Here is a 14,026-nt window from a genome sequence, read left to right on the forward strand (position 1 = left end):
GGGACTCCTCCGGCATCCGACGGCCTCACTGTTCCAGCCAGGCTCGGGGAGAGCCAGTCATGGTGGCCACGGTGCTTGTGTCAAAGACAGAGAATAACTGATGTTCACAAGTGCACACCACAACCCCGAGACTCAGCTTGCTGTGTTGAGGCGAGCAAGGATTTATAAAGAATGCACAGAAGATGATAGGCACCTGCACAGGTGCCCACAGCCCGGGTGAGCTGCACTTGGCCGTGGGGCTTGAGGCCTGGGGATGCCACCCTGCTGGCATGTGTCCCCACAACTGGCGAACAATCAGGAAGCAAAGAAATCAGGAAGAAATGTCCTCTCCCAGGCAGGGTGGCAGGATGGCATGACATTATGGAGGTTTTAATGACATCGTCTTCTAAGATCAGCCGTTAAGGACAAATAAATGTAGTGCCATGAATGGTGGGTTGTCTGACAGGGAGGAGCCTAAACATTCACTGCGAATGTTATGAATGAATAAATAGACGGATACATTCAGCCTCCCGAACTAGCAAAGCTCAAAGCATCTGGTGGTGTGTTCATTAATGTTTTTATTATTAAATATCAATGACTACTTATTGCATATTAATTGTGAAATACATACTTTTATTAAAATCCATACTTATGAAAAGACTAACAATGAGCACTCATGTCCTCACCACCCAGCTTCTCTGTATGTTATTAGGCAGATGGTAAGTCTTTCATGAAATGGACTCTGGCAACATGTGGGTTTTCCCTGGGCTGGTCTCTCTGGGAAGGTGCTCGGGATGTCGCTCCCGCACCGTGGACCCCGGGCCTCCTGCAGGACCCCAGGTGCCCTGGCGAGGGCTGCTGGCTACCACCCAGGGCCAGTGGAGCCAGGACCCCACTCCTGTTCATTCTCGCGTGTTCATGGCTCTTGGTTTCACGGGGAGATGGGTCAAGTGAGGGAGCTCTGCAACACTCGTCAGGAAGCTATTGAGACGAGCTTGGGCAGGAGCGGGCTCACTTCTCAAAGCAGACGTGCTGCCTGCAGCCTCAGCGAACTTTCTGCCCGCCAAGCGGTGAATGTTGGTGGAAACCATAAGAGGGAGGCTTGAAACCTGCATCCGAGGTTGAGGACAGGCAGCGTCTGGTGGAAAGAGCTCTGGAAGACTGGATCGACAGAGAAGGTCAATCCTAAGGACTTTGACTTTATACTTATCTCAGAAAAGAGGTCGTTTGGAGGCTGTTGAAATGTACAAAGCTGCGGAGGCTCATGGACCCATCGTTCCAGGGGGTTAAAGAGCAGGTGCTGCCCCAGGCTGGACACCTGCCAGCCCTTCCCGGAACGCTCTTGTCCCAGGTAACACATACCTTGCCCTGAGTTTTTCTTTCAGTTCCCTGTTTAAATGTCACCTTATCTTCAGGCCTTCCCTTGCCGCCCAGGTAAACCCTCTCCATCCCCGATACCCTGCTTGCTTTCCACCATTGCCCTTGCTACCACCTGCCACGCTGGATTACCGAGTGCCACCTAATTGTCCCCTGCTGACCTCTCCTGAATGTCAGTTCCATGGGAACAGGTACTCTGAATAGTTTACTGGCCTGAAGTGGTGTCTAAGTGCAGACGGAATCAACTTCCATTAACTACTTGCTGGATGAATGAAAGATTGAACAAGCAAATGAGCTGAGTTTTTAAACTCTAGATTCCTGGACACCAAAGTTTGTTTTCGGGGAGGGGGGGGGGTTGTGGGGGGTGGGGCCATGTTTGTTCCTGTTTGTGTTTTATCTGAATAACTTATGTGTACCTCTCTCAAAAATGGTGTATAGCATCTCAGAAAAATTACCAGGAAAAGCATTAAAATATATAATAAGATCAGAGCCCTGTGAGAAACCTGGGTGGCTTCAATCTCGCAGGCAGAGAGCTCGTTTCTGAAAAGTGCATTCTAGCGTATTCTAAGACAGGACCTAGGGAGTGATGGACCTCTGGGGACAATGGTCCTCCCACCGTGCTCTGTGGTCGGGGCATATTCTTCTGTTGAAAGAAAGAAAGGACGGATCCCCTGCACACATGAAGTTGCGAGAACGGATAAAACCACCTCGATTTAGAAAGCTCCCCAATAACTTTTTCCTAAATCTTTGGCACCTTCTACAGCTGGTCGGCCAGAAGCACTTACATGGATAAGTGTGAGCAGTCCCAAGCCCTTAGAATCCCTTGGAACAGATGAGTGGTGGCGTGACAGCTGGATTTTCAAGGATCGCTACGTGTCCTTCAGCTAGTTGTGACTTTCCATCCCATGCCTTTAGACGTCACATACTTTTTAAGCATGCCAAAGAAAAATCTTAGTTCTGAAAATAGAGTTAAACATCAGTATTTTATTACGGTTGGTGACTTTGTGACGTTTCACTCCCTGATTTCAAGAACTGCTGTTTGGAGAGAATGGCTTTGTTGGATTGTCACAAGTATGAGTTGAGGCATTTTCCAAGACCATTTATGCTCAGAAATGAGTTACTGGAAATAAGCAAGAATTGGTTTTATTTGATTTTGTTTTTTTCCCACTGCATGTTGAAGATTTGCTCTTTCCATTGATCAAAGTGTCCCAAATAATTGCTCAATGCTTCAGTTGGTAGTGGCTCTTCTGTCACTCCCTAAAATGTCAGCTACAACATGACCCTTTCACTAGGAAAGTCAGGATTTGCCCCATGCCTTCCATCCAATGTCTTTTATATTTGGCCTCAAAAGGCTTGGTTTGCTCTAAGAGATTTATCGTGACCTGGTTGCAATTATTCAGCAAATGGCAAATATCAGCAGTGTAAACTAGAGGAACACAGGGAGCACAATGACCCTTATATAATAGCATATGGATTTATCCATACAGCCCCCCTCCCTTCCCTCCCCGTTCCTCCCCGTGCTTCCCTTTCCTCCTTCCCCTCTCTCCCTCCCTTCCCGCCTCCTGGTCCCTCCCCTCCTCTCCTTTCTCTTCCCCCTCCTCCCAAGGTCTGGAGACACTATGTTAGGATTCCAGCATATTCAACCAGCACAGAGGGCAGATCCCACCAAGTGGGACCCCTCGTCAAGGAGGGACTTTCGAGTGATTTGCCCAGCCTAGTTTCTTAACGCTTCGCTTCATTTACTCCTGTCGACACAGGCTTCGTGGGCTCCAGATATTAATCTTCTATTTTCTCAGATGCTTGCTTAACTCTCCCCTTTGGCCCGAAGGCAGCGGCGGTCTTGGCCAGGCGAGCGCAGGGGCTCGGCCTGCCTGGCGGCTCCTTCTAGCTCCGGAGCGTCCCCCCAGTGCCCTGCAGTAAACATCACCTTTTCCCCAGTCGACCTGCTGGCTGCTGAAAACACACCCGCCCCTTCCTGCTCCTGTTACAAACTCAGACTTGACTGCCCGCCAAGTTCCTTCTGCACAGGAGCAATGCCTCCGCCTGCGTGCGCTCGGTGCCCTGGCGGTGGCCCCAGGTCCGCAGAGGCAATGCCAGGCCCCTTCGGCCCGGCCCGGGGCTGCGGGGAGCCACGCTTGGGCTCAGAGGAACGTGAGGCGAGGAAGTGCCCCAACAGGTGTCGGCTCTCTCTTTAGCCACGTGTCCCTCCTGCCAAACAGATCCTCTGAGATCCACTGACATCTCCGGAACCCTTACTGGCTCTGGATGCCACAGATTCCAGGAGGGCTCAGCACCTGGGGCCGTGGCAGGTTTGAGCTGGAGAGGGCCCTACCATGGAGCTGGATTATCCCAATTGCTGGAAGTGGGACTAGAGCCGGGTGCTAGCAGGCTACTCACGTGGTGATACACAGTAGAAAGTATTTTTGACAGAGTAGAAACAAACCGGAGAAGAAAGTTCGGCTGAGTTAGGCTCAGCTGGGAATAGGGTCAAATTATCTTACATATTTGCTGCAACATAATCTTACAAACTATCTTACATATATTTTACATACTAGCATAGTTGCAGCTAGCGAATCTGCTTTGCTTTATGGAGCAAAACATAGAAAAGGCATTATTGTGGTACTGACAGCACCCCGCCAAACAGCAGCAGACAGGCCACACGGATCCCTCCGGGACTGGCAGCCTGCTGTGCTTTGCTGGCGCTCAGGACAGCAGCACCTGCTGGGGATGGGGCTTCCGTATTTGGCCCCGCACCTCTCCCCGCCTCTCGGGTCATCCCCTCACACCTGAGCGGGCACCGGTCTTCCTGGAGGTCAGACAACGATGTGAAGGGATGTGTCCGGACAGCCGGGTGCTGGCGCTGCTTTGGGGCAGGTCCTCTGTCTGGATCTGCACAGTTGTCCTTCCTGTTCTCCTCAGGGGTCATCTGAAACCTGGGACGGAAATCACCAGGACCAAGGCCTCGGCTGTGGATCACACCCCACCTGATCCACCTCTTTGTTCCTGTCTCTCCTAAGCTCAGGGGGGAAGGAAGATGTTCCTCTGTCATGGGCTGAACGTTTGAGTTCCACCAACTGGTATGCTGAAGCCCCGGCCCTCGATGTGATGGTCTTTGAAGGGGGGGCTTGGGAGGTCCTGAGGGTCAGGGTAGGTCATGAGGATGGAACACAAGCTGGCCTGAGTGTCTTCATGAAGAAAGGAAGCGCCCTCAGGACTCTGGTATGGCAGTGAGGATGCAGCGAGATGCCAGGAAGAGTTTCCTTTCAGAACCGACTTGGGGCACCCTGGTCTCTAGCTTCCAGCCCGGGGACCGGGAGGAAAACATCCTTGCTCTGAAGCCATGGCCAATGATGTCTTGTTAGAGCAGCCCAAGCTAAGACACACAGACACTCTGCAAGGAAACTTCTTCATCAACTGGTCCTCCTGGTCGTCGTCATCTCCCCTCTTCTGACTCTTCACCACTGCGTAAAACACGAGACCTGCCTTCCCTGCACCTTCCCTGCTGAATTTTCCTGTCAGTCTCCACCTGGTTTCTCTCCTCTTCCCTCCTCCTGCCATTTATCACACATTCTCCACAAATGTTTCTGTACTCGCCACCCCATTACGATGGTCACGTGTCTACCACCTCAGACCCTTCAACACATTTACCCGGTATGCACTTTGATGTCAAAACCTAGGTTGGATTTTGGAGAGAAATACAAGAAGCTCCAGCCATAGCGTGCCTATCATTGTCAGGGCTGCTGCTGTTCATTTACAGGGTTGCTTATTCGTGGGCAGCAGGAGTCCAGAACCTGGGCCCCGATGGCGGCACACCCAGCAAGTGCCTGCGTGGAAGTGGGCCGAGCGAGCACGTGGCTCTGAATGAGTGACTGCAGTTCTCTCCAGGAGGTGACAGAGTGGGACAGAGGAGTAACAGATCGCAGCACCCCGGTGCCTCTGCTGTGGCCTGACGGATGTCCTCAGGGTGTGCCGTGTCAGAAAGCGCCACCCATTCTGGCTGGTGAGGGAGCACTCTTTGAGCCATGCTCATGGATGAAAAGGAATGTGTCAGATGAAGGAGGAGAGACAGGGTGGGAACATTCTAGGCAGAGAGAGAAGAAAGCCCGGTGAAGAGGGCAGAGAACAAGTTCGGGGTACCCAGGGAGACTCTAGCAGGAAGGTTTCAGAGGACCACATGGATCAGGGGTGGACCAATGGGCACAGAGGTTTGCCATGGTGACCTTGTAGCTTCTGATTGTGGGAGCCACCGAGAAGGGAGGTGCCAACTGGCATTTCTAAAGAGCCTGGATCACAGTGCCATTTATTGGGGTGGGGTGAGAGTGGAGCAGGGAGGGCTTTCTAGAGACTCACGTGAGGGCAATCGGTGGCAGTGGTGGGGGTGTGAGTAGGGGAGGGCAGACATCTGTTGAGTTCTCCTTGGTTAGAGAACATGTTTTCTTTAATACACAATTGAGTCTGTGGTGTTTATCATGTAGTTTCCTTAAAACCCAGCTGCCATGCCACAGAGGGACAGACAACCAAGTCTATACCGTGAGGAGCTCATGTGGGGGCTCAGAGCCGCAGGTGGAGGACCCGGCCCCCGTTTCGTCCAGGCTGCCTGCATTCTGGTTCCTAGGCCCCGGCAATGGCTGTGGGCTGTTGCCCAATGTACTATTGTCCTTCTCCTTAACTGGCTCGCCTCCCAGACTCTGGAAGCGGGTTGGCGGGCAGTCCTGCTCCTCTGTGCTGCATTTTTATCTTTTTCTGTGTGTTCATAGGTATTCTAGGAGGAAATTGGAAGTGTATGAGTCAGGCTCAGTTCTAAAGATACCCTTTTTCATCCTGAAGAACCCTGTGCTTGAAATTACTGTTTTAGGGAGAAAAAGTAACTTTTTGGAAGAACCAAGGAACAGTGAAAATGAACTACTTGGTATTCAGAACTTTGCAGGCAGTGTGTGTGAAAGGGTCTGTGCATATGTGTGTGAACATGTGCACACATTAAGAATGTTCTGGAAAATGCTTAGAAGTCAGAATCCTGCAGTCTGACTTTTGTCAGCTGTGTGACCTTAGACATGCTTTAATTACCATGGACTTCAGTTTCGTCACCTGGAAAATAAGATGAATAAGCCTGGATTTCTAGGAAGAATAACTGAGATTCATGGTTAAGTGTTGAGTTTTAGTGGATGGTGACCGTGACATATGAATACATATGATTATACTCTTCCTCCAAGAAAACCTCAAAAAAATACTTCCTTATAACATAAGCCTGTTTTTTTTTTTTTATATGCTCCATTCCATGCGGGTTTATTATAAAGAAGCAATTTTGACATTCTTTCCACATTAAAGGTGTCTGTGATTTTGTAGCTCTGATTTTTAAAAATGTCTATGTTTTAGATATATACCCAGTAATCAGTCAGGATAACTTATAAGAAAGAAAAATAAATGTGTGACTGAATCTTATTTTAAAAGTTGGCAAATAGATGATGCAACACATCGATATTCTGGAGCACCAATTGAATAAATATGCTGTCCCGTTGTCAAGCAAAATTCAAGTTTTTGCACCTCTCATAGCCAGAAAGAGGGTGGAGGTGATGTGGCCTACAATACTGTCTGGTCCCTGGAACTGGTGCTGGAGTTTTCTATGAGCCTCTGCTCACTGCTCTGGAATGTGGCCTGGCCCTGGGACTTTACCTCACAGTGTGTCCTGTGCTCCTGATGAGAGGCAGGCAGCTGGGGACCAGTCGACCCAGACCCATTCCCATTGCTGGAAACACAGTAACACACAGGCTCTGTGGGGATTTGTGGTGGAGGCTGGTAGGTCTCTTGGTGACAGTATCGCCCTGGGTAGTCATGATCTGGAAAGTCAAGTAGATGCTCCTTTGTAGACTGACTCAGGCCTTGAAGCATATGGGGAGTGAACTGAAGTGAGCTGCAGAAGTGAGGTGCAGGTGGCTATAGTAAACACATCTTCAGGGAGCACCAACTGTATTTTTCCATCCTGTATTCCCCCAAGCCCAAGTAAGACATCTAGGGAATATATAAAGTCTCTGGGACATGGACCAGGGTAGGCATCTCCACCTGGGCTCTTGATCCAGCTAAGGTAGGGGAACTGCTGATAAAACACTGGAGGACAGTTCTCCTGGGAGTAGGTCTCTCTGGTACCCCCCTCCTCTGCCCCGATCGTGGCAATCAGTGCTTCTGAGACATGTGGCACAAGCTCCCCGCCGTTGAACTTCTTGCATCATTACTCGTACATTGCTGTCCACCCTGGGTGTGTTTGCTGGCTGCCTGCACACCATCTCCACGCAGTCTCCACTTGGCCTCCAAACACTCTATACTCTAGTTGTAACCACCTCTGCCCTTGTGTCCGCATCTCTGCCTCTCAAGGCAGGATCAGCTCCCTGTCAAGCCCCACCACTGCAGCTGCCTGTGCGTGCTCTGGGTGTTCTCCCACAGGTGGGAAGGCCCAGTCCCAGTGCACAGGAGGTGGTGGTGGTGGTGGGGGGGCTCATTTCTTTGATGCAAAATTGCATAGCTTTGGTCTATATCTCTTCCAGCAGTGGCCATCTCTTCGTTGGCTGGGTCGTCACTGGTAGATGTGTTTTTGCAAGCCTTCGAGACTGAAAACTACCAAGGACATGGCCATCTCTTGGTTGGTCACATTTCAATACCTTCCTGCATTCAACACAATATTCTGCACACAGCAGGTGCTCAGTGGTCCTGCTGCAGTGCTGGAAGCCTGACTCCTCTGTCCTCACCTTGATCCAGGGGCTCACGACCTGTCTATGTCCATGTAGCAGGGCCAACAAGGACAGACCTCTCAGGGTGCCTGGGTGGCTCAGTCGGTTAAGCATCTGCCTTTGGCTCAGGTCATGATCCCAGGGTTCTGGGATGGAGCCCCACATTGGGCTCCACACTCAGCATGGAGCCTGCTTCTCCCTCTGCCCTTCCCCCTACTCATGGTTTTTCTCTCTTCCTCTCTCTGTCTCAAATAACTAAATACAAATTAAAAAAAATATTTAAAAAAAAGAATAGACCTTTCTTTCAGTTCCTACCCCAAAAGTTTGGAGGGACAATAAGACCATTGAATGCTTATAATTCATTCATTCAATAAGCAAATATTTATTTGCCTGATTAAGCTCCAGTTATATCAATGGACGCCTCTTCCATTCCCTAGAAATCTGTGCCCTCATTTAAAGCTTATTTTCTGGAAGGGAAAGGCAGATAATAAACTCTAGACGCAATAAACATGTTACAATATAATATGTTAGGATATGATAACTGTTGTAGGAACAACACAGAAGGAAAGCCAAGTGTGGGGGGTAGGGAATGTACCCGGGGCAGGGAGAGTGATCAGGGTCACCCTTATTAGGACAACATTGAGACAGTCTGACAATTAGAGAGAGAGAAGTTAGCCAATTTTGCATTTAATGTTACAGCTGTTTGGAGGGACTAACAGAAAAGAATTTCTATTTGCATTGTAATTTATAAATAAGGCATGTGTGGACTTTGAACATAATTTAACCGTATTTTTTTTCTTCAGGTCTACATTATTGTTCTCCTAGAGATGATGAAGAAATTAATTGAATAATGTAGTAGGGTTTTTCTTGTAACACTGAAAGGAAAGAGCTTTGAATCTATCTTAATTTTTAAGCAAAGATCCAAGTGCCTAACATTCATCTAACACATGTGTCTGCATGGAGTCCCCATGTTCCAGGACTCCGTCTTATCTGATAGCTCATCCACCTGGACGTTGTTTTACTATTCTAATTTCACTAATTTTCCCTTTGACTTATCCTTCTCACTGCTTTTCATCTTTAAGGTGACTAATGTGTTACGAGATAACATTTATATTCATTGCGTTGTATACAATGTATACGATGTGGAGCCTCAGCTCCACACTTAAAAGTATACAAAACTGATTTTCAAAACAAATGTATTAAAAATATGAAAACCATGACTCAAGATCATTTTTTTTCATTGAAATTTTTATTCAGATAATTACAGATTCACATGCAATCGTGAGCAGTAACACAGAGAGTCTGTGTACCTTCTACCTTGATTCCTCCAGTGGTGACATTTTGCAAACCTATATATAGCACAATATTACAACCAGGATGTTGGCATTGACACGATTCACTGATCATATTCAGATTTCCCCAATTTTGCTCATACTCCCAGTGTAGCATGCAAGTATACTATTTACAAATATCTATAGATAGTCTTATGATCAATAGACTATAAGCCTTATTTGTTCATTGCTGAGTTTGTGGTAGCTTTTTGTTCAATGTTCTCTCAAAGATTTTTTTCAAACAGAAAGATACACTCTTCCCATCTCACACACACTCTCTCTCACACCCATTCACCCCCATACACGCCACACACACTTATACCCACACCATACACATCACATCACACATTTAAACCCCTAATACACTTACACTCACCTCCACACTTACACCCACAACCCCCACACTTACATCACACACATACTTATATCTACACCAAACACTCCCCACACACTTATACCCCCCACTTGTACATTTATACCAAACCCCACCTACTACTACACACACACACACACACACACACACACACACACACACACACACCCTGCCCCCACCCCACAGGTCTGGGACAGGGCCTGACCATCTGCATTTCTAACAAGTTCCCAGGCACCACTGATGCTTCTGGTCTGGGGTCCATACTTTTAGGACCACGTTAGTTGGGAACTGTAGAACCGTGTACCGTCTCTTACCATTTACTCACCCTGCTCCCGGAGTAACTGAATTGTTCTCTGGAGTCACTGGGGACCTCATGGCTGCCGGATTTGAGGGCCTGTCCTTAGCCCTGCTGTTCTCTTGTAGCTCTGCAGCATCTGGCCAGTGATGGGTCTGCCTTTCCAGAAAGCCCTTGACCTATCAGCTCCTGATGCCCTGAGCTCACCTGGGTTTTTGTGTTCCTTGCTTCCAGTGGCTTCGTCCCAGCCCCTGCTGTAGCTGTCCTCCCGGGCTCCTCCCATGACCTCGTCCCTCAGTCTTCTCTTCCAGACATCACACTCATGCCTAGGGTCTCATCCTTCATTTCCAGGCAGATGGCATCCCGATCTCCAACCTGGATCTAATCCCTCTTTTTCACCTGCAAACTCCTCACCTCCACCCCAACACCTGCTCTTCCTGGTGGTGTGAACCACTCGAGGTGGTTTCCCCAGTTTCCTGCTTACACTCCTCACCTGGTTTGGAACCTGAGAGTCGCCCTGCAAGCCTCTTCATCCTGAGCTTCCCAGGCCCTCTGCTGAGCCCTGCTTCTCCCTTCTTTCTCTCCTTCGTCTAGGTTACCATCCCTGTCCCGCCTCCTTGAGCCACCTGGATTCTCAGATGGATGGAGCTTCCCACTTCCTCTCCCGGGAGGCTCTTCTGCCTTCAAGTGTTGTTGTCTCCAGGCCATCACTGCCGGCCGGCTTCGGAAGGCACCTCAGAGCATCATGCTCCCAGCCAAACCTCTGGTCCGAGGCCCCTCCTTGCAGATCGGTACTATTCCATGGGACTCATGCTCCAGTTAGGTTGACCAACGCAACCTGCCCTTTCTTAACCTGCTGTTTTTCCACACTCATCTTCCTCTAGCTCAAAGGATTTACAGACACCTTTAGGACCCTTTATTATACACTCTTTTAAGCATTCAGCAAGTACTAACTCATTAATCTTCACAGTACTCCAATGTGAGAGCCAACCTCATCCCCATGTGAGAGAGAGCACTAAGGTAGAGACTTCAAGGACTTGGCTGAGGCCATGCAGTTCACGACCCAGAGAGCTGGTGGTGTAACTCGAGCCCATGCTGGTGCCCACTGCAGTGGTATAGGTGTGGTTTGGCATTTACTCTGTTTAATGTTTTATTTATTTTTTAAAAGATTTTATTTATTCATTAATGAGAGACACAGAGAGAGAGAGAGATGCCCACGCGGGACTCAATCCCAGGTCTCCAGGATCACATCCCCAGCTGGGCCGAAGAACCGCTGAGCCACCCAGGTGTCCCTGTTTAATGCTTTACAGGCTCAGTATATTTCAGTGTGTAAGAAAAAAGTTTTCCCAAAATTGCCATGCCTGACAACTGTCCTGGGATTACAGGACAACTGAAATGCCAATCCTGAACCTTGTCAGCTCTGTGAACAGGTTTCTTCACCTGTAGAAGGGGGGTGATCACAGTGGCCACCCCACTGGAGTGGAGGGCTTTCAGCAAGGTGACACCGGTAAGGTGGCTGCACCCACACTTGGCATAAGCACTCTCAGTAATCATCATCGGATGATAATCAATCACATGAACTAAAATCACTCTGCAAAATAAAATAAAATAAAATAAAGCTAAGAAATTTTGCTTATAATTTTACACAAGTATTTGATGTTATTATTCCCACTGTGAACAAAATCTGTTTATCTGGTGTACTTGCAGTGTTGTTTTTTTTAATGACACGAAGCACTCCCTTCTTCACTTTTATTTTATTTTATTTTTTTTTTAATTTTTATTTATTTATGATAGTCACAGAGAGAGAGAGAGAGAGGCAGAGACACAGGCAGAGGGAGAAGCAGGCTCCATGCACCGGGAGCCCGATGTGGGATTCGATCCCGGGTCTCCAGGATCGCGCCCTGGGCCAAAGGCAGGCGCCAAACCTCTGCGCCACCCAGGGATCCCTCTTCTTCACTTTTAATTTTGTAATAGGGACCCACGGAATTTGATGCCTAATAGTCTTTACTATAACATCATGAGCTCTCAGGGAATAATTGGAGCTTTCTGGAAAGCCCACGTATGGAACTCTGGGATTTTTGTTAATTTTGTTCATGCTAGAATGGCAAGGGCCATGGCTTCACCTTTTTCCTGGTGCACAATCTGAGGACTCTTTTATCAAATAAAATGTTATTTTGAACATGAGACAACTGACACAGAAGGGGCTGAGTCACCCTCTGCTCTTCTCAGATGGTATTGGACACCCAGCTCACTTGAGAGGCTGCTAATTTCTGGCTGCCTATCTTGTGCTCAGTGGGGACATGGGGGATGCCTGTGTTGGGCACAGCTCCAGCCCTGCTGGAGCAATCTGGCTCATGAGGAGCCCATGTCGGTGGAGCATGGGAAGCACGCACCCTGCCCTCAGGAAGAGCTCACCCCACTGTCCTCTCCTTTGCTTTCTACCTTCACATGCTCCCTCCTGAATCCCTTGTCTGCTCTGCCTTCACTTGTCTGATCCTGTCTGCTCAAGACCAAGAGCCTCAGCTTTGCAGAAGGAGTCTCTTCTCTAGGCATTGCCTGGTCCCCACTGTGCACACACCATCATGGTGGAATCCTTGGGATCAGAAACCACGGTTCTTGGCCTTTAGGAAGCTCTGGGGGCCTACAATGTAATTTTATCTAAGCCTCAGATTTAAGCTCTAAAATGCTCTTAACCTCCATTCATTTCTTTGGCACTCACAGGTTCCATTTCTACTATGTGGCAGGTGGTTTTTCTAGGGTTTTGAATCTCAGGGAGGGCAAGCGGGATGGAGCCTCAGAGATGGCCAAGATACAGACTGGCCAGCCCCTGAGCAGGGAGCAAGTGGAACCCTCCATCACTCCACACTCTGCATGCTGTTCTTCTCAAGGGTTGACACATGGGTAGTGTCTGTGGCAGTGGTCAACAGGATGTGGGAGGAACTCCTTTGTTTGTTTCCTTTGGGGTCTGGCCCTCCAGGGGCCATGTAGGGTGTGAACACAGTAAGAACAGGATGGGGAGAGATAGGCTGGAAGCAAAGATGGATGTGCATACAGATAACTAGGGTGAAGATGGCAGCTGGTTGTATGAATAACATGAAACCAGGGAGCTGGGTGAATCCTCACATGGCATGTGGCCGGACAACTGTGGTTTTGTTTCTTTTACTTGCCACTATAGAGTGGGGACCATGTGGAAGGGTGGATCCATTAAAATACCTGAGAATGGGGGGTAGAATGGGGTCTCTTTGTCTACACCTATACTCACCTCCTTTGGGGCCACTCCATGTCTTCCAGATCTGAGGTTATAGGGACACCACGCCATTTCCCCTGTATATCTATCCTTGGAGTCTAATCAATTAAGAAATATAATTTTCTTACTCAACATTTGCTCATGTGGAAACTGGAGTTCCCAGCCAGAGGCTGTGTTGCCATCAGGGCCTGGGGAATGTGCATAGTAGAACACGGAGTCAGCATACCTGGGTTGGGAAATCAGCTTGCCCACAAATCCAGCTTAAGTTGGCAAAGAAGCCCTCTCCTGTAGATCGGAAAGTGAAAATCCCCTGACACTAGTTAACCGAAAGCACATTTCATTGAGTTTGGGATTTGTACTGAAATGGACAAACGTGCATGGTGTCCAGGCCAAAGTTATTCAAAACAACTAAGGTCTTGCCCAAGTAGGCACTTCCTTCCAGATGCCTCCTCACTCCACTACAGGTTCATTAAAACTGAAACTCAAAAGGGACACGTGAGTTGGCCAAGACACCGAGCAAACCAGTCCTCTAGATAGTTTTATTGTGACACCAGCTACTAATCCAAACCTGTGCCCTTTGCCCCGGAAGAGAGTCTTGCATAAAAGTGGCATAGCATTAAAACCCTGTGTGGAGATAAAATGGACAAGGGGGGTCACTTCTGTTTCCACCTGCCACCGGCCCTCCTGTTTTATTTCTTCTAATGT

The sequence above is a fragment of the Canis lupus genome, chromosome 17 (genome assembly GCF_048164855.1).
Source record: "Canis lupus baileyi chromosome 17, mCanLup2.hap1, whole genome shotgun sequence".
NCBI lineage: Eukaryota > Metazoa > Chordata > Mammalia > Carnivora > Canidae > Canis > Canis lupus.